A 21497-nucleotide genomic window follows, 5' to 3' on the forward strand; every position below is an offset into this window, starting at 1 on the left:
CACCCAGGCTGGAGGAGAATGGCGTGATCTTGGCTCACTGCAACCTCCACCTCCCAGGTTCAATCCATTCTTCTGCCTCAGCCTCCTGAGTAGCTGGGATTACAGGCGCCTGCCACCATGCCCGGCTAATTTTTGTATTTTTAGTAGAGATGGGGTTTCACCATGTTGGGCAGGCTGGTCTCGAACTCCTGGCCTCAGGTGATCCACCTGCCTCGGCCTCCCAAACTGCTGGGATTACAGGGGTGAGCCATTGCACCTGGTGAAGCTGATTCTTTTTTAGCATTGCTCTCTAACTTATACAGGCCTTGGTATAAAAAGGTAGAGCTGCCAAATCCTTGATCCTCTTATGCTTGCCTACATCAGACTCCATCATCACCAAATTAATATGAAATCCCTAGTAATAACATTCATCTTACATATTTTTTCTATATGGTAAAAGACATAGGAAATTATATTCATTTTCTAGTGGTAGCATAACAAATTTTTGTAAACTGTGTGGTTTAGAACAACTGAAATGTATTCCCTCAAAGTTCAGGAGGCCAGAAGCCCCAAATTAAGATGTCAGCAAGGTTGATTCTTTCTGGAGGCTCCAAGGGAGAAACTGTGCGGTGCCACTCTCTTAGCTTCTGGTGGTCATCAGCACTTAGCGTAGCTTGGCTTGTGGACTCATCTCTGTCTCAATATTCACATCACGTTCTTCTCTGTGTCCTTGTGTGCCCCTTTTTGTCTCTTGCAAAGACACTCTCATTGGAGTTAGGGTGTATCTTAATCTAGTATGCTCTCATTTGCATCCTTACCTTAATTATATCAGCAAAAATCCTATTTTCAAATAAGATCACATTCAGAGGTCCTGGGTGGATATACATTTATGGCAGGGACACTATTCATCCCACTATAGGTATGGAAAAATACGTTGTCCTTGGTAAACACTATTGGGAAATAAGACCCTCTATTTCTAGGTGTCAAGAATATCTAAAACTTTAACTTTTACTATGGATCAAGCATTACCCATTAATGTATTAACTCATTTGATACTCAGAAAACTCCATGAATTAAGTACTGTCTGTTGCCATCTCCAATTTACAGATGGAAAAACTGAAGCACAGAAGGGTTGAAAATGTTTTGACAGTTATTATAGCTGTTAAATGGCTGAGCTACATTTAAATCCACATATTCTAACACAGAGCTCATGCTCTTAACCACTATCATATTCCCAATAAGGAAACAGGACGGGGAAGAAAGGAAAAGCAAACAAACCAACGGTTTGAAGGACTAATATGCCTAGGTGCATGTATTAGGTAATCTAACTTTAATGATAGACCACTTTAGTAGGCCTTATCAGTATTCCTTATTTTCCTGAATTAAAAAATGACGGTTAAGGAATAGGAATTTTCTCAAGGTTCCATAGCTGGTAACATCCAAGTCCTGTTGTGGCTGCTTTCAAAGCTCACTCTGATTCATCATATGTTATTTTCCTTGTTCCAGGAATGATGGGTTTTAACAACCTTCTCAGAATTTATATGTATATTTCTAGATCAATTAATTTCCCAATTCTCAATGGTGATTTGCTGTGGAATTATTAAAAGTATAAACGTTATTTCCCTTCAAATTTATAAATGATTTAAACATTTTTAAAAATGTATCTGGTCATTAAATATCTTACAGAAAATATTATAATGTAATACCACTACTCATAAGTGAGAAATAATATTTTTAAAGATTGTAGAAAAATATAAAATTAATAGAATTAAATGGACTTGGAAAAAATAAATATGTTTCAAATTGGATTATTATGTTACTGTAGCTTTCAAGTATTTAAAATATTTCTAAGGCAAGAAGATATGCATGCTTCAATTATAAGATTTAAAAGTAATGATTTAATTTTGCAGCAGTGTAAAAATGAACATACATTTGGGCCAATTTCTAGTCTCATTCCCATGAACTTAAAATTGGAAATAAGTGCTCACAGATATTTCCAGATTGACTATTTTAGAAACCACATGGAAGTTCTGGAAGGTGAAAAATCTGACTTTTTATAATGAGATTTCATCAGGGAACACTGACAAATAAAAAATATTCAGCAATATTTTTCTTGTAATCTTGTGTACCTCATAATTTATAAGAAAAAAGCTCTATTTTTAAAATTAGTCTGACAAGTTTTTTTCTTACCATGTATTTTATATATAACTGGTATCATTAACACACAGCATATTATGCTATGTTTGCATTCTTGGCATTAAAAGACTTTTTATATACTTTGTAGAGAATGATGTATTAATAGAAGTGGTGCAATTAATTTGAAGAAATAGCCATTAATTTTGGCTGGAAAACTTTTAAAGACTCATGCCAATCACTATAAAATGAAATAAATAAAAATAACAATTTTATTGAAGTTGCAAGAAAGCAAAGTAGAATGGTATATTTATAGTCTCTAGTTTGGACATTTGTAAAATAGTGCAAGTTTGTGTCATATTCTCTTGAACAAAAAAATACACTTTGTCATTTATTCAATTTAGGATTCAAATGAATTGCTAAAGGTATACACACTATTGTAGTCATTTATGGTAATATTAGAACCACTGAAAGTCTTTAGGAGAAATTTCTATATGCATCATAATTTATTCACTGAAAAGACCCTGATACAATTACAATTCTTCTTCATCTCAGGTAATTTAAACCGTTATTTACCATTTCCGAGGGAGAACATTAACACTCTTCAGTAGGAACTAGTGACAAATATGTAATGGGAAATATACATGGAAAATTTTTCTCAGTGTCACATCAAATAATCATTTATTAATTACTTCAGAATATTTACACCTACTTGTGACAGGTTTTTGCCAGGCAATGGAGGCTCATTGTTTAGTGGAAAAAAGGCACAGTTCCTGCCTGACAGCAGGCATATGGTCACGCAAGGTTGAAAACACGTGGGAGTAGTATTCAAACATTTTTGTTGCCCAAGGATAGCATAAACAAGAAGAGCTAAATAAATAATTCATGGATATGCCAAAGAAAATCCTTTGGCATTTGACTTAGTATGTTACACATAGGCTGTGGGAATGACTTTTTTTTTCTTTGAGGGTCGAATGAGTGTGTGCATCATAGATCAAGACTACTGCCTTTTAAAAAATATGCATGTTAAAATAAATCAATAATTTAGGGTAGAATATTTGCCTTGCATTATTTTTATCTCCACAATCTTGCTCACTCTGGGCCTACTGACTGCAGACGTACAATTCATACACTATTACACAACCGTGTGCAGTGTACTGAATACTGCCCCCGACATCCTTCCTTATTAAAAATTCACATCAAAACTTAAAGAGGCAACTCTAAGTTTTAATCCATCTTAGCATCTATCGCAATTCATCTCATGCCTGCATTTCCATAGCAATCATTTCCTGTACCAATCTTTTGGTTCAAGAGAGAGACTTGCAGTGATGCCTACTATCGGCTCTCTGGAGACAAATTGCTTGGAATAAAAGCTGAGTCTTATTTTGCTAAGTTACCTTAAGCAAATGAGATAGATCTTGGTTTCTGGGAAGAGTAGGTAAGATAAATATTCAGCTCAATGCCTAGAACATTAAAAAGTGTTTAGTAAGCAGCATTTTCTCCTACATTTTATTGCCTATTTTTCTTTCCCTTTTAAATTACGTTGTTTCTGTATTTATCCAAGAATTCCAAGAAAATTATTTTAAAAAGCCAATAGTGTTAAAAAATTTATGATAACAACCAGAATAAAACTAGTTCTTTTCTGCCCTCTTTCCAACTCACCTACCTCATTCCTCTCACCATTCAGATCACCATTGTGATCTTTGTGATCTATGACACATATTTGAAAAATTTGGCCAATACAACAGTGAAATATTTGTCCACAAAACAATGCAGGAATCTCTCATGAATACAAACTGAATCACAAAATATAGTCAATATATAACAATATATAATATTTGTAGTGAAATAAAACCAAAATATAAGATAATAAAATCAATAGGTGAAGTTAAACCTTTTAAATAACTCTTACCATAGTATCAAAGATACTATGTAAAGTTCCTACTAATAAAAACAGTTTCTCACTTTCCTAAAAAAAAAAATTAATCATGTTAGAGTTTAAAAATTTGATTGGAATTTTTATGAAGGAGCTCCGGAGCTAACAAAGCCCATCAGAGTTGTTCCAAGTTGGGCTAAGTTTGTGAGTTTTTTTCTACGCCCATATATGGGATGATTGATATACCCCATATCAATCAGTCATTGGATATAGGCAGCTGTGGAAGGAACATAACCTTGGGTGAAGTGTTCTGCTGCCGCTAAGGCAATGCTGAAGGACCTGGCAGCTGCACTCAGTCCCCTGACAGCACTCTGCATCTCTGACAGGTCCCTCTTTGAAAAGAGATATAAGCAAAGCTTCTCTTTGTCTATTGGTGTAACTTATGTAATCTTTAAAAAACATTATATTGGTTCAAGAAACACTTTCAGACAATGAGAAATACCTTGGCAAGATCAATCGAACATTTAAGAAGAAATTATTGACAGAAAAGTTAATGGATTTTATTTTATGGAAATGTGCTTGTTATTTTTGAGGTCATAACTTGATTTGGGATGCAGATCTTAAAATGAATGACTGTGTTCTACATTATGGCTAGAAATAAATACACCATGGAAGCCTAGTGATTTGGATTTTTAAACGAATTTAAGAAATTTTTTTTTTTATTATACTTTCAAGTTTTAGGGTACATGTGCACATTGTGCAGGTTAGTTACATATGTATACATGTGCCATGCTGGTGCGCTTCACCCACTAACTCATCATCTAGCATTAGGTATATCTCCCGATGCTATCCCTCCCCCCTCCCACCACCCTACAACAGTCCCCAGAGTGTGATATTCCCCTTCCTGTGTCCATGTGATCTCATTGTTCAGTTCCCACCTATGAGTGAGAATATGCGGTGTTTGGTTTTTTGTTCTTACGATAGTTTACTGAGAATGATGATTTCCAATTTCATCCATGTCCCTACAAAGGACATGAACTCATCATTTTTTATGGCTGCATAGTATTCCATGGTGTATATGTGCCACATTTTCTTAATCCAGTCTATCATTGTTGGATATTTGGGTTGGTTCCAAGTCTTTGCTATTGTGAATAATGCTGGAATAAACATACGGGTGCATGTGTCTTTATAGCAGCATGATTTATAGTCCTCTGGGTATATACCTAGTAATGGGATGGCTGGGCCAAATGGTATTTCCAGTTCTAGATCCCTGAGGAGTCACCACACTGACTTCCACAATGGTTGAACTAGTTTACAGTCCCACCAACAGTGTAAAAGTGTTCCTATTTCTCCACATCCTCTCCAGCACCTGTTGTTTCTTGACTTTTTAATGATTGCCATTCTAACTGGTGTGAGATGGTATCTCATTGTGGTTTTGATTTGCATTTCTCTGATGGCCAGTGATGATGAGCATTTTTTCATGTGTTTTTTTGGCTGCATAAATGTCTTCTTTTGAGAAGTGTCTGTTCATGTCCTTCGCCCACTTTCTGATGGGGCTGTTTGTTTTTCTCTTGTAAATTTGTTTGAGTTCATTGTAGATTCTGGATATTAGCCCTTTTTCAGATGAGTAGGTTGCGAAAATTTTCTCCCATTTTGTAGGTTGCCTGTTCACTCTGATGGTAGTTTCTTTTGCTGTGTAGAAGCTCTTTAGTTTAATTAGATCCCATTTGTCAATTTTGTCTTTTGTTGCCCTTGCTTTTGGTGTTTTAGACATGAAGTCCTTGCCCATGCCTATGTCCTGAATGGTAATGCCTAGGTTTTCTTCTAGGGTTTTTATGGTGTTAGGTCTAACGTTTAAGTCTTTAATCCATCTTGAATTGATTTTTGTATAAGGTGTAAGGAAGGGATCCAGTTTCAGCTTTCTCCATATGGCTAGCCAGTTTTCCCAGCACCATTTATTAAATAGGGAATCCTTTCCCCATTGCTTGTTTTTGTCAGGTTTGTCAAAGATCAGATAGTTGTAGATATGCGGCGCTATTTCTGAGGGCTCTGTTCTGTTCCATTGATCTATATCGCTGTTTTGGTACCAGTGCCATGCTGTTCTGGTTACTGTAGCCTTGTAGTATAGTTTGAAGTCAGGTAGTGTGATGCCTCCAGCTTTGTTCTTTTGGCTTAGGATTGACTTGGCAAAGTGGGCTCTTTTTTGGTTCCATATGAACTTTAAAGTAGTTTTTTTCCAATTCTGTGAAGAAAGTCATTGGTAGCTTGATGGGGATGGCATTGAATCTGTAAATTACCTTGGGCAGTATGGCCATTTTCACAATATTGATTCTTCCTACCCATGAGCATGGAATGTTCTTCCATTTGTTTGTATCCTCTTTTATTTCCTTGAGCAGTGGTTTGTAGTTCTCCTTGAAGAGGTCCTTCACATCCCTTGTAAGTTGGATTCCTAGGTATTTTATTCTCTTTGAAGCAATTGTGAATGGGAGTTCACTCATGATTTGGCTCTCTGTTTGTCTGTTGTTGGTGTATAAGAATGCTTGTGATTTTTGTACATTGATTTTGTATCCTGAGACTTTCCTGAAGTTGCTTATCAGCTTAAGGAGATTTTGGGCTGAGACAGTGGGGTTTTCTAAATATACAATCATGTCATCTGCAAACAGGGACAATTTGACTTCCTCTTTTCCTAATTGAATACCCTTTATTTCCTTCTCCTGCCTAATTGCCCTGGCCAGAACTTCCAACACTATGTTGAATAGGAGTGGTGAGAGAGGGCATCCGTGCCTTGTGCCAGTTTTCTAAGGGAATGCTTCTAGTTTTTGCCCATTCAGTATGATATTGGCTGTGGGTTTGTCACAGATAGCTCTTATTATTTTGAAATACGTCCCATCAATACCTAATTTATTGAGAGTTTTTAGCATGAAGGGTTGTTGAATTTTGTCAAAGGCTTTTTCTGCATCTCTTGAGATAATCATGTGGTTTTTGTCTTTGGCTCTGTTTATATGCTGGATTACATTTATTGATTTGCGTATATTGAACCAGGCTTGCATCCCAGGGATGAAGCCCACTTGATCATGGTGGATAAGCTTTTTGATGTGCTCCTGGATTCGGTTTGCCAGTATTTTATTGAGGATTTTTGCATCAATGTTCATCAAGGATATTGGTCTAAAATTCTCTTTTTTTGTTGTGTCTCTGCCTGGCTTTGGTATCAGAATGATGCTGGCCTCATACAATGAGTTAGGGAGGATTCCCTCTTTTTCTATTGATTGGAATAGTTTCAGAAGGAATGGTACCACTTCCTCCTTGTACCTCTGTTAGAATTCGGCTGTGAATCCATCTGGTCCTGGATTCTTTTTGATTGGTAAGCTATTGATTATTGCCACAATTTCAGCTCCTGTTATTGGTCTATTCAGAGATTCAACTTCTTCCTGGTTTAGTCTTGGGAGATTGTATGTGACCAGGAATTTATACATTTCTTCTAGATTTTATAGTTTATTTGCGAAGAGGTGTTTGTAGTATTCCCTGATGGTAGTTTGTATTTCTGTGGGATCGGTGGTGATATCCCCTTTATCATTTTTTATTGCATCTATTTGATTCTTCTCTCTTTTTTTCTTTATTAGTCTTGCTAGTAGTCTATCAATTTTGTTGATCATTTCAAAAAACCAGCTCCTGGATTCATTAATTTTTTGAAGGGTTTTTTGTGTCTCTATTTCCTTCAGTTGTGCTCTGATTTTAGTTATTTCTTGCCTTCAGCTAGCTTTTGAATGTGTTTGCTCTTGCTTTTCTAGTTCTTTTAATTGTGATGTTAGGGTGTCAATTTGGATCTTTCCTGCTTTCTCTTGTGGGCATTTAGTGCTATAAATTTCCCTCTACACACTGCTTTGAATGCATCCCAGAGATTCTGGTATGTTGTGTCTTTGTTCTCGTTGGTTTCAAAGAACATCTTTATTTCTGCCTTCATTTCATTATGTACCCAGTAGTCATTCAGGAGCAGGTTGTTCAGTTTCCATGTAGTTGAGTGGTTTTGAGTGAGATTCTTAATCCTGAGTTCTAGTTTGATTGCACTGTGGTCTGAGAGATAGTTTGTTATAATTTCTGTTCTTTTACATTTGCTGAGGAGAGCTTTACTTCCCAGTATGTGGTCAATTTTGGAATAGGTGTGGTGTGGTGCTGAAAAAAATGTATATTCTGTTGATTTGGGGTGGAGAGTTCTGTAGATGTCTATTAGGTCTGCTTGGTGCAGAGCTGAGTTCAATTCCTGGGTATCCTTGTTGACTTTCTGTCTCGTTGATCTGTCTAATGTTGACAGTGGGGTGTTAAAGTCTCCCATTACTAATGTGTGGGAGTCTAAGTCTCTTTGTAGGTCACTCAGGACTTGCTTTATGAATCTTGGTGCTCCTGTATTGGGTGCATATATATTTAGGATAGTTAGCTCTTCTTGTTGAATTGATCCCTTTACCATTATGTAATGGCCTTCTTTGTCTCTTTTGATCTTTGTTGGTTTAAAGTCTGTTTTATCAGAGACTAGGATTGCAACCCCTGCCTTTTTTTGTTTTCCATTTGCTTGGTAGATCTTCCTCCATCCTTTTATTTTGAGCCTGTGTGTGTCTCTGCACGTGAGATGGGTTTCCTGAATACAGCACACTGATGGGTCTTGACTCTTTATCCAATTTGCCAGTCTGTGTCTTTGAATTGGAGCATTTAGTCCATTTACATTTAAAGTTAATATTGTTATGTGTGAATTTGATCCTGTCATTATGATGTTAGCTGGTTATTTTGCTCGTTAGTTGATGCAGTTTCTTCCTAGTCTTGATGGTCTTTACATTTTGGCATGATTTTGCAGTGGCTGGTACCGGTTTATCCTTTCCATGTTTAGTGCTTCCTTCAGGAGCTCTTGTAAGGCAGGCCTGGTGGTGACAAAATCTCTCAGCATTTGCTTGTCTGTAAAGTATTTTATTTCTCCTTCACTTATGAAGCTTAGTTTGGCTGGATATGAAATTCTGGGTTGAAAATTCTTTTCTTTAAGAGTGTTGAATATTGGCCCCCACTCTCTTCTGGCTTGTAGAGTTTCTGCCAAGAGATCTGCTGTTAGTCTGATGGGTTTCCCTTTGAGGGTAACCCAACCTTTCTCTCTGGCTGCCCTTAACATTTTTTCCTTCATTTCAACTTTGGTGAATCTGACAATTATGTGTCTTGGAGTTGCTCTTCTCGAGGAGTATCTTTGTGGCGTTCTCTGTATTTCCTGAATCTGAACGTTGGCCTGCCTTGCTAGATTGGGGAAGTTCTCCTGGATAATATCCTGCAGAGTGTTTTCCAACTTGGTTCCATTCTCCCCATCACTTTCAGGTACACCAATCAGATGTAGATTTGGTCTTTTCACATAGTCCCATATTTCTTGGAGGCTTTCTTCATTTCTTTTTATTCTTTTTTCTCTAGACTTCCCTTCTCACTTCATTTCATTCATTTCATCTTCTATCGCTGATACCCTTTCTTCCAGTTGATCGCATCGGCTCCTGAGGCTTCTGCATTCTTCATGTAGTTCTCGAGCCTTGGTTTTCAGCTCCATCAGCTCCTTTAAGCACTTCTCTGCATTGGTTATTCTAGTTATACATTCTTCTAAATTTTTTTCAAAGTTTTCAACTTCTTTGCCTTTGGTTTGAATATCCTCCCGTAGCTCAGAGTAATTTGATTGTCTGAAGTCTTCTTCTCTCAGCTCGTCAAAGTCATTCTCCATCCAGCTTTGTTCCGTTGCTGGTGAGGAACTGCGTTCCTTTGGAGGAGGAGAGGTGCTCTGCTTTTTAGAGTTTCCAGTTTATCTGTTCTGTTTTTTCCCCATCTTTGTGGTTTTTATCTACTTTTGGTCTTTGATGATGGTGATGTACAGATGGGTTTTTGGTGTGGATGTCCTTTCTGTTTGTTAGTTTTCCTTCTAACAGACAGGACCCTCAGCTGCAGGTCTGTTGGAGTACCCTGCCGTGTGAGGTGTCAGTGTGCCCCTGCTGGGGGGTGCCTCCCAGTTAGGCTGCTTGGGGGTCAGGGACCCACTTGAGGAGGCAGTCTGCCCATTCTCAGATCTCCAGCTGCATGCTGGGAGAACCACTGCTCTCTTCAAAGCTGTCAGACAGGGACATTTAAGTCTGCAGAGGTTACTGCTGTCTTTTTGTTTGTCTGTGTCCTGCCCCCAGAGGTGGAGCCTACAGAGGCAGGCAGGCCTCCTTGAGCTGTGGTGGGCTCCACCCAGTTTGAGCTTCCAGGCTGCTTTGTTTACCTAATCAAGCCTGGGCAATGGTGGGCACCCCTCTCCCAGCCTCGCTGCCGCCTTGCAGTTTGATCTCAGACTGCTGTGCTAGCAATCAGTGAGACTCCGTGGGCGCAGGACCCTCAGAGCCACGTGTGGGATATAATCTCGTGGTGCGCTGTTTTTTAAGCCCGTCGGAAAAGTGCAGTATTAGGGTGGGAGTGACCAGATTTTCCAGGTGCCGTCCGTCACCCCTTTCTTTGACTCAGAAAGGGAACTCCCTGACCCCTTGCGCTTCCCAGGTGAGGCAATGCCTCGCCCTGCTTCGGCTCACGCACAGTGCACGCACCCACTGACCTGCGCCCACAGTCTGGCACTCCCTAGTGAGATGAACCCGGTACCTCAGATGGAAATGCAGAAATCACCCGTCTTCTTCGTCGCTCTTGCTGGGAGCTGTAGACTGGAGCTGTTCCTATTCGGCCATCTTCAAGAAATTTGTACAATAAAAAATGAGATTGAGTGTTTATCTTGACTTCAAGGAATGAATTTTAATTCTAGTTTTTGTTAAATGGTCACTCAAGATTTATAGTTCAACAATTCTTCCACAAGGCCGCCAAAGGCTATTTTGGAGTTCTGTTTCTGCTATTTTCCAAAGGATATTGGAAGGCTTATAGCTACAATAAGCTGTATTTTTTTTTTGGTTCAGTGAATTTGAGACCCATTAATCATATGATTTTAGAACCAGAATTGAGAATTAAAGAACCTGAAATGAAGTTTGCAAAATGGTGGTCCACAAGCAAAAGCTCTCTGCTGACAAGTTTTGTTTTTCCCACTTGTATTCACATACATTATAAATTACTTGCTATTAAGTTGAATTAGTTGCTCTTCTCTTCTCCACTCTGGGAAAGAATTATATTTTCCCAACCAAGACATTAGTATTGGCCATAGGACAGTTTTGTCATGTGAAGTGTTGTTGACATATTTTGGTTTTAACAACCACTGGATTCTTTGCCATATTCTCTTTTCTCTGATGCAACTCAGTCAGCCTGGAGTGATTATGACATGGAGCACACGAGCAGCAGAGCTGCAGGTAACCTGTGATGGCCATGTAGGATGGACAAGAAATACATTTTGTTGCTGTAAGCCATTACAATTTTCAAATTGTTTGTTACTACAGCATTATCTCATCTATTCATATAGATTTGCCAACATTTAAAACATGAGAACTATAGCTTCTGGTCTAATTAGAATATCTGATTATTTCACTATTGGATAGTGGTTACTTCTTCAAGTAAGCAGTGTATTCTCCAGTTTGCCACGGTGCCCACATAGCTTTTAGCTACATATCTGTAACCTATAGAAAAGTGTATTTGCAGCTCTGACCTAAGACTTCCCTTGTCAATTGAACTATTCTATATAAATGTGTATATATGCATATCTGTATGTGTGCATACAAACACACATATACACATACACTTACAGTCATCACAATATTACTTGAAACTAGAAAATTTCTATTAACATTAGAAATAAAAAAAAGTCTATTACCATTACTATTTAACATTTTGTTGGAAATATTAGCCAATTCACAAAAGAAATAAAAGGATTTTGAGTCAAAATTATTAAGGTTTACAGGAATGCAACTGTCTGCAAATAAGTTCCAAAAGATTTAGTTATATAACTATTAAAAGTGGCATGAGATAACTAATGTCTTATAGAAAGAAATATACCAAAACCCATAGTTTTCCAATCTATTCACATAAATAGTAAGACAATATAATAAAAAATAAATTTACGAGAGAAAATATTATGGAGTTCCTTGAATAAAAATTAAAAGACATTCTTATCAACTAGTTTACATATTTAGTACAACTTTAACCTAAATTCAAATATTATTTTAGAAAATATGATAAAATTATTCTAAAATTCTGCTGGCATACTACTGAGACAATAAAAAGGCAGTAACAGCCAGGAAAATTATGGAGAAATAAAAAACAATGCCATTATAATATATCAAAAAGTTAAAATAATCAAAATAAGTGTGGTAATATATTAAAAGACAGAGAAAGCAGTGAAACAAAAAAGGGAGACTCCTGAAAGTGACAGAATTTAGTATGTGTTGCAGATGGGAATTTTTAGAAAATGGGTGAAATTAGTAAGTGTAGTATGATTTTATAAATCTGTAGTTACCTGAGGAAGAAACCATAAAGGTTAGACTGAAATACATAAAGTAAGAAAAATATAAAATTATCAAAATTCTGTGACAAAAACATCATAAACACAATTAAAAGAAAAATAGTAATCTGAAAAAAATGTTTACATAAAAAGTGTTCATATTTTCAAAGTAAATAAAGTTCTTATAAATGTATTTTAAAATGCACACTCCAAAAGAAAAAGAGACAACATGAATAATTGCAGTAGTCAAGAATCTTTCTGCATTGACATCAAAAAACCCAATACAAATTAGCTTGAATAGAAAGGGGGCATATTTGTTCATTTAATTGGAAAACCTATGTATAGCTGGATTCAACTGTTTAAGCTATGATATCTGAACTTTTTCTCCATCCCTTAGTTCTGTTTTCCTATATGTTGGCTTCATCTTCAGACAAGGTCATTTGCCATGGTGGCAAAGAGACTTCTGGCAGTATCAGGGGTACATCCCCCCACCTTTTTTAAAGCTATTCCAAAAGTAAAAGGGCTTTCCATCAGCAAAATATAAAATAAGCTGTAGTTTGCTCTGATTGGGCCATGTGCCAATTGTGGACTAATTACAGAAGTAGAAAATGAGTTCTCTGGACACAGGGAGGGGAGCAACACACACCGGGGCCTGTCGGGGGACAGGGGACAAGGGAAGGGAGAACATTAGGACAAATATTAATGCATGAGGGGCTTAAAAACTAGATGGCAGGTTGATAGGTACAGCAAACCACCATGGCACATGTATACCTATGTAACAAACCTGCATATTCTGCACATGTATTCTGGAACTTAAAAAAAAATGAGTTCTCTGATTCATCAAGCATTGGTAACATGAATCCTTGTATATGGCATCAGTTCACCCAAGCCAAGTGGCCTGAATGAGCCAGGAAGTCTGACTTATCAAAGAAAATACCCAAAGGATTGTAAATCATGCTTACTATAAAGACATATGCACATGTATGTTTATTGCCGCACTATTCACAATAGCAAAGACATGGAACCAACCCAAATGTTCATCAATGATAGACCCGATTAAGAAAATGTGGCACATATACACCATGGAATACTATATAGCCATAAAAAAGGATGAGTTCATGTCCTTTGCAGGGACATGGATGAAGCTGGAAACCATCATTCTAAGCAAACTATCACAAGGACAGAAAACCAAATACCGCATGTTGTCACTCATAGGTGAGAATTGAACAAAGAGAATACTTGGACACAGGGCGGGGAACATCACAGCGGGGCCTGTTGGGGGGTGGGGGGCTGGGGAAAGGATAGCATTAGGAGAAATATCTAATGTAAATGACGAGTTGATGGGTGCAGCAAACCATCATGGCTCATGCGTACTTACGTAACAAACCTGCACATTGTGCACATTTTGCAAATGTACCCTAGAACTTATAGTATTAAAAAAATGTTATCTAGTTCATTCTCCTAACCAGTGGGGAGCAATGGAATATTTCTAATTCAGTGCATCTATCTACAGTGCCTCTTTCTAATTATTAGAGAGTTCTACATTATTTTTAGTTAATTTATTTTCTATTAATGTTTTCTCACTTGTCAAAGTTTGCTGTCTGCAACAACATAGCTTAAGTATCCTTCACTCTGCAGAACCTTAAAATATTGAATAAAACAATTATTTCTCCAAAAAAGATACAAGTTCTGTTGCCAGAAAAGTGAAGGCTAGGCCAGATGACAAAGAACGAGTCCAAGTATGAAAATGGACAAGCATGACAATTTAGTTGAATTTTTTTTCGTTTTGATCTATAGTAGAAATAGAAAAAAACTCGATTAAAAATCTGTATTAAAAATAATGAAAGAAGCTCTTTAATGCCCCTGTATTTCCTTGCTGAAGCATACTTGAAGTTTTGTATACAGATGCTCCTAGGCTTATGATGAGATTATGTCACAACAAACCCACACTAAGTGAAAGATACAGTAAGTCAAAAATGCATGTAGTACACCTATCTACTGAACATCATAGCTAGCCTAACCTACCTTAAACACTCATACTATGCTACAGTTGGGTAAAATCATCTGGCAACACAGTATACTCTCCAGAGTATACAGTGTACTCTCCAAATCACTTGGCTGACTGGCCCAGCATCACCAGAAAGCATACTACTGCTTTCTGCTGATAGCTATTGCCTTCACATCATGGTAGTTTGAAAATCATTAAGTAGTACCATTGTAAGTCAGCGACCGTTTGTATAATGCTTCATGTGTGGCGATCTGCCAGTCAGAAGGAGTGAATTTCAGGTCCATTGCCAAATGTATACTATTAGCCTGGTGAAGGAAACACATGAACATCTGGATTCTAACTGCGAGTGTATAAGGGAATTCTTGCTGCCTTACAATTGCATACTCTGTGTTCTATTTCTTATTGTGTCCCTAGACTATTCTAAAGATGGACTGGAGCTGGGCATTAAATGCATGTTATTTAATGTATAGCAAGAGAGAGAAGTAATGAAGAAAAAAACTACAAATAGATGAAAGATGGTCACATGAAACAGTAATAAAATAATTGTGAATTAATGAAATGCTGAAGTATTTTTCACTTATCAGGTTGCAATGGTTTTAAAATTTATGCTGTTCTAATTGGGTGAGAGTATAGAGAAATAATCTCCCATGTACTGTTCAAGATATTTTAAACTGGTGATATTTCTACAAGGCAATTAGCCATGAATTTATCAAAGTTTTAAAAGTAGTTTTTCCTCAAAATATTAATATTTATTTCACTCAAATATTACTGTTTACTCTTGGAAAATGTATATTTATAGAAATGTATGTATATAAATGTGTAAATGTTTTAAATGTAAAATGTTTCAGTAATTATTAATTGATGGGAAAAATTAAAAATGTGTATATATATATATATATATATATATATATATATATATATACACACGCATATATACATACATATAACATTTGGTTAATCTACGTTACATTTCCATGACAGAAATGCTACTATTTTCTTAGGTTTGAATCTGAGCATTGCAAATTTTGATTGTAGATATTTAGAGGTCATTTAGGAGAAAGAGTGCTTACCTCTAATTTTACTTGGACTTTTCCAAAAATATTTTCTAAAAGGGATTAGATTTTTTTTTACTCATAAAATGCATATGTCATTAGTCAATTACCCTCAACATACTTTGAGAAGGGCTACATTGTCAAAATTTTAAAGATGTACACTAAAAGGAGTGTATTGTTAGTAGACTTCACATTTTGAAAAAAAGAGCATCTGGGTAATATAACATGGCCTCGTTTATAAATTTATGAGGTGATATTGGAAATATAATTCATGTTCTGAACCCTAAAATACTAAAATCACATAGATTTTAATGAAACACATGTATTATGTAATACAGTCCATGTATATTATTTGGTACCCACATAGTAAGCCTCATATCACTGCTTTTTTCCCCCATATTGAAATAGGCAAATGTAAATTACATTAATAGCTATTATGGAAATACTAACTCACAAACCCAAAGCATTACATAAACACTATGCTAACAGTTTATTTTCCATAAAAATTTTGACAACTAAATGCAGATGACAGCTTAACTTCAGGATAATCAATGAACTGAGACAAATCAGAAACCAAAAAATTAACAGATGCACAAAAAATATTCTTTTAGCAGATATTTAAAACTAAAAAGTTGTAAATTTGAGATGAACATTTTCTTTAAAATTAAAGTAAACTCTATATTGGTTTCTATCAAGTGAAGTTTTCCCATTATTTTTTCCAAAACAGAGTGAGGCTTAGAATCTTATGAATCTACATTACATTTTTTTTTTTATTTTCCTGAAACCTAAAAAGAAAAAAAAATGCCTTTTGTTTCTAGAAGGCTGGGGCATCTTCATATCAATTTTAGTCTAAATTACTTAAGAAATAATCATTTTTTTCCAGTCCAGGTTTTGGAGACCAGATTATCATTAACCTGGGATAAATGAAGTTTTGGGAATTTTCCTCACTGCACAATTACTGAAATTTTGATCTTCAGATTTAGTTATGATTGTAGGATATGCTGTTATTCCCTGAACAGTCAGGAGGAAATTGTTGGGCTGGGTTATTTTTCTAGATGCTGCTTCTAAGCGTTAGTCTGCTTCACCTGGTTAATGACCCCAGCATTAACATAAAGTGTTTCCCAATACCACTGCCCATGCCGAGTAAACATGCTTCCCCACCTATTGCTCTCTTGGATCAAAAGCCTACATTTCATTCATTGTTTATTATTCTCTCACATAGTTATGTCTTATTTCAGAGGGTCAGTTGAAGTCCTTTCATTATGGGCCAAATTGTTTCTTTAAAAATTTTTTTTGAAGCCATTGGAATTAGCATGTAATCCAGTTTTGAATGAAAAACTGAAATAACGGCTAAGTTCCAATTTCTAATTCAGGTCCACGTGAGACACCTACTTAAAAAATTATCCTCATTTTTAAAGGTATTATACAAAGTAGTTACAGTGAAGTCCTTGACCGAGACGCCTCCCACGTAGAACAGTGATTTTTAACCACTATTATTGCTTCTATGCTCTTTCTAAGTATAACAGATACTCCTCCTTCTTGATGTTTCCATGTCCTCTAGGGAAGGGCATCTTGGAAATGCCAGGATTACTAGGAAACTGGAGTAGGGCGTATCCGGTCATCTAATAATGGTGATATTTATGAAATACTCCTTATTCCCTGGCACTTTGTTAAGCACTTTACATAAACATTGTGTCTTTTAATAAATACAATGCACAAAACAATCTCTTAATGTGAGCACTAATATGAAATCACTTTTTCTAGGAAGCTCAGTCTTAGCAAAATTAATTCACCCATGTTGAAAATTAGTGCCTGGTTGGGTCATAATTCATGCTCACAACTGTCTGTCTCCAGAGCCACTGCTCTTATCCACTATATTTCTTCTCTTTGACACTAACAATATTCTGTGTTCTTGTTGATGCATACAGTTCTATGGAAGAATAGAACAGGGAACCATTTGTTTTCTAAAACAGTGCAGAATAAATTATATATTTAAAAAGGAAAATAATCTTATTGTGTCAAGGAAAATAATCTTATTGTGTCATTCACCATGCATCAATTGTTTCCTAATAGCAATGGGATTTGAACAGAATCTTAGGATACTTAGAAATTTAACATATGGAAAAAAAAGCCATGGTATTTCAAGATAAAGTTATGCCATGAGGAAAGATGCAGGCATGATTGATGAAGCATAATAGCCACTGAAGGTAGAAAAATAAATTTTGTTTGTAGTGGGTCGTCATGGTTATTGATTTTTGCTTGCTCTGTCTTTATGAACTTTAGCACTTCACATAGGGTGTGGGAGAATGACATATTCACAAATAAAAATTACAATGCAGTTTAATAAGTCTAGAATAAGTGTGCCTAAAATACAAACATGATTACCAAGGTAAGAGGCATTCACTTTTCTTGATAGAGCAATGTATTGGGTTTTGTTTTTTTTTTTTAATGTGAGGATATTTGAGTATTTTTATGTAGAATACAAGAGGTCTTTCCAAACAGTGGTAACATGAACAAAGACATAATAGTTTGAAGTAGGATTTTGGATGGAGAGAATGCCTGAAATTATCTTATATGTTCAGACCATGTGTGGGATTATGGCATGGTGAGAGATGAGGACTGTCAGATAGGTAGAGTTCTGAGAAACCTGGTATTTGAGGAAATAGCATCAGATTTGTTTTAGGAAGTGTGGCAGTGTGGAGTTTGTGAAGTGAGAGAGATGTAGAGCAGATAAACCAATTAGTGGAAGATTAATACAGTAGCACAGACTTCAGATAGTGAATCTACCATTAGGAATGGGATTGGAAATATGTGATGCAAAAGTGAGTAAGAGGTACATGGACATATGATGGGTCAAAGGAAGAGAGGTTGGTAGGTTATTGAACGACATAAAGGATGAGATGTATAGGAACAGGGTAAGCATCCAGGGTCCTCTTAAAGGGATGTACCCATGGACAGCTCCAGGGAATCTTGTGGGAGTGTGGTAGCCAACTAGTGAGCACTGTGCCTCCGTTGTGCAGAGGCCCATACTATTGCTCTTCCCACTGGTGTTGAGAGTGCACCTCCCATCACCTGCAGTTAGCACATTGCTTGCTGACTCTTCAGCATAAGTGAACCCTCTTGAGCGGAAGTACATTTTCCAAGACTTTGCTTCATCCTCACTAGAGTTACCCTCATGTAGCCAATCCTTATATTGTTTCAAGACAGTCACAATCCCCAAAAAAATCAGAAGATGAATCCTGGACCCCCCAAATGTATGAAAAGGAAAGCCTGTCTTCAACATCCCACCCAAGTATTATTAAATAAAATCAGTTTGAGTATTTGTCCCTGAGCCAAGACAGTGGAGAAGCACTCCTCTATTGAATTCAAATAGGAATGAATCTATTTTTTTTAAAAAAGGAGAGGATAATAACTCTGTATACTTTTAATGAAGAACCATTGATACAATATATATGAAAGCAAAGATACTTTGAAGAATTACACATAGATTTTTGTTATTATCACTTAATTGACAATTATAATACATGTATTTCTTTTGCTACATTATCTCCAATTAAACTGAAAAGATTTCAGAATGATAGTTAATTTGTGAATTATGCTGAATTATACCTCTTTGTTTCCTATGAGCCTTTTTCATACTGCCTTATATTGTGGGGTTCTCAGTTTGTATTTGTTGACTCGTCATAGGAAACCTTTAAATGTATTTGGTGGCAAAGTATCTTGGAACTTAATATTAAGGAAAATGTGAAGGAAAACTTTGACTTTAACTGTCACTACTATAAATACTGAGTCATATTATAAAATGTTCAAAGAAAGTCTCTTTGACATTGCCAAGGAAATAAATACAGTGTTAGCATAAAATAATTTCTGGTTTCTGAAGAATGACACCTAATTTTAAAATCAAGTTCTAAGTTAAAAGTTAACTTGTTTTAAATTTCTTTCTTGATTTAGTCTAAGAGACACCACTTACTGGTAAAGCAAGAGTTCATAAATGGTTTGATCTCATCTCATTACATTAATTAGAAGGAGGTAGAAGATAATTTTTACAGTTTACTTCAAAACATTTAAAAAGCTCATCAGAAGTCAATTTTCAATTTTTATGAAGAATAAGACAGAAAGAGACATGGATTCAAAATTCCAAGCCCAATGTCTTTTATATAACTAATGATGTGATTTGACTTTGAATGCAATTTAGACTACAAATTTAGTTCTCTATTTATCATTAGTCTTCATTTAAAATATTCTAATTGTGCCTGGGAGAGAAACATGATATAACTGCTTTTTTTCTTTTTCACATACACACACGTGTACACACACACACACACACACACACAATGCCTAAAAATTCCTATTCATAAAGGGGGAGAATGGAAGACACACAGTAGATCTCTGCTCATTGCAATTCTGAAATCTGACTGGCAAGACATTGTCAAGGTCTCCAACCTTGAGCATGGGATGGGTGTGTATTAAACTGTCTTAAGCTCTATTTCATTTCCTGTATTACGCCCCAATTCATTTTCCTGTATTAAGCTCTAATTCATTTCCCTAGAAGGAATTATTTCATCCATTTTTCTTCATGGCTCCTCGATCCACCACCCATTTGTAAACTCATTCTAGTCCTTTTTTCTCTTTGGCCACATCTTAAATAAGTGTTAGAATACCTTCCTCTGAGCTGTGGAATATTCAGGCTGTGCTTCATGCTGGTGGAAAATTGGATTCTCAAGGTTGTTACTATTTACTTATTTGTTTTAATTCTGAAGCAGTCAAATTTCTGACTTTTTGACAATAAAATTTTCTCAAATCAGAAGAGCTGCTGATTTGTTTTATTCTAATTTTACATGTACCAGTAATCACATACTCAAAGTTCTTTTCCAGATGTCGTTCTCAAATTTCTCTATTTCATTGCTTTTCACCAACTTGCTTACCTGTTACTTTAATGGTAAACACCTATTTAGGAAAATGAATGGGAAACCATGCCTAAGCTTATTAGTTTCAGATTTGATTTATTACATTTATTTGAGACATTTCACTGGATCTTGTTCAATCCTTTTAAAATTCTATCGCCAACTGCTAGGAGTCTATAAGCAGCTAGCTTTCCTAACTCTGGAAGGCACAGAATTTCAGAACTCTCTTCCCTTTTATTTCAGCTTGCAAAATGGCCAATTTGTTCTTAAATTGACCTCCTCCTTTTGATGGTAATATTTTGTTAAAGTAGTCCATAATGTTCAAAATATATTAATTCAGTATAAATATACTAATATACTAATTATACTACTATATTTTTCCAACTATATCCCCTAAAGTTTCCAGATGAATAGGAAATAGGAATAAGAATTGTCTGCTTTCAAGTTACTATATGCAAAAGTTTTATCAAATGTTTGCTTTTGCAAAATACGGTTCATTATCTTTCTAAATTTCAATGTAAGGTTTCAAACTGTTCTTTTCCTGTTCACTAAACATATAATATATGTTTTAGGTCTTTGTTACAGCTATAGCTCTCATATAATATTGATTTATGAATTAGGATAAGTTATGTGATGGTTAAAAATAAAGCATGAAATCCTAGTGGCTTAGTAACAACAATGTTTATTTCTTGCTCTTGTCAAGATTGTATTGGTCTAGTGTGTATTGGAATTGACAGTCTTTGGCAATTGTCATGGACTGCATGTTTGTGCCTCCTTGCCAAACCCAAACGTTGAAATCCTAACCTCCAATGTGATGGCAAGGCCTTTGGGAAGTGATTGGGTCATGAGAAAGGAGCCCTCATGAATGGGATTCGTGTCTTTATAAGAAGAGGCCAGAAAGCTAGCTCATTCCTTTTCTACCATGTGAGGATACAATGAGATGTTGGTAGTTTACAACCTGGAGGCAGGTCCTTTTTATAATCCAATGATGTTGGCACCATGATCTCCGATTTCCAGCATCCAGAACTATGAAAAATTAATTTTTGTTGATTATAAGTAACTCAGTCTGTGATATTTTGTTAGAGTAGCCTAAACTGACAGCAGTTTACCTTCAAGCAAGTACTCAGAAATT

This window comes from Pan paniscus, chromosome 6 (genome assembly GCF_029289425.2).
Source record: "Pan paniscus chromosome 6, NHGRI_mPanPan1-v2.0_pri, whole genome shotgun sequence".
In the NCBI taxonomy this organism is placed as follows: Eukaryota; Metazoa; Chordata; class Mammalia; order Primates; family Hominidae; genus Pan; species Pan paniscus.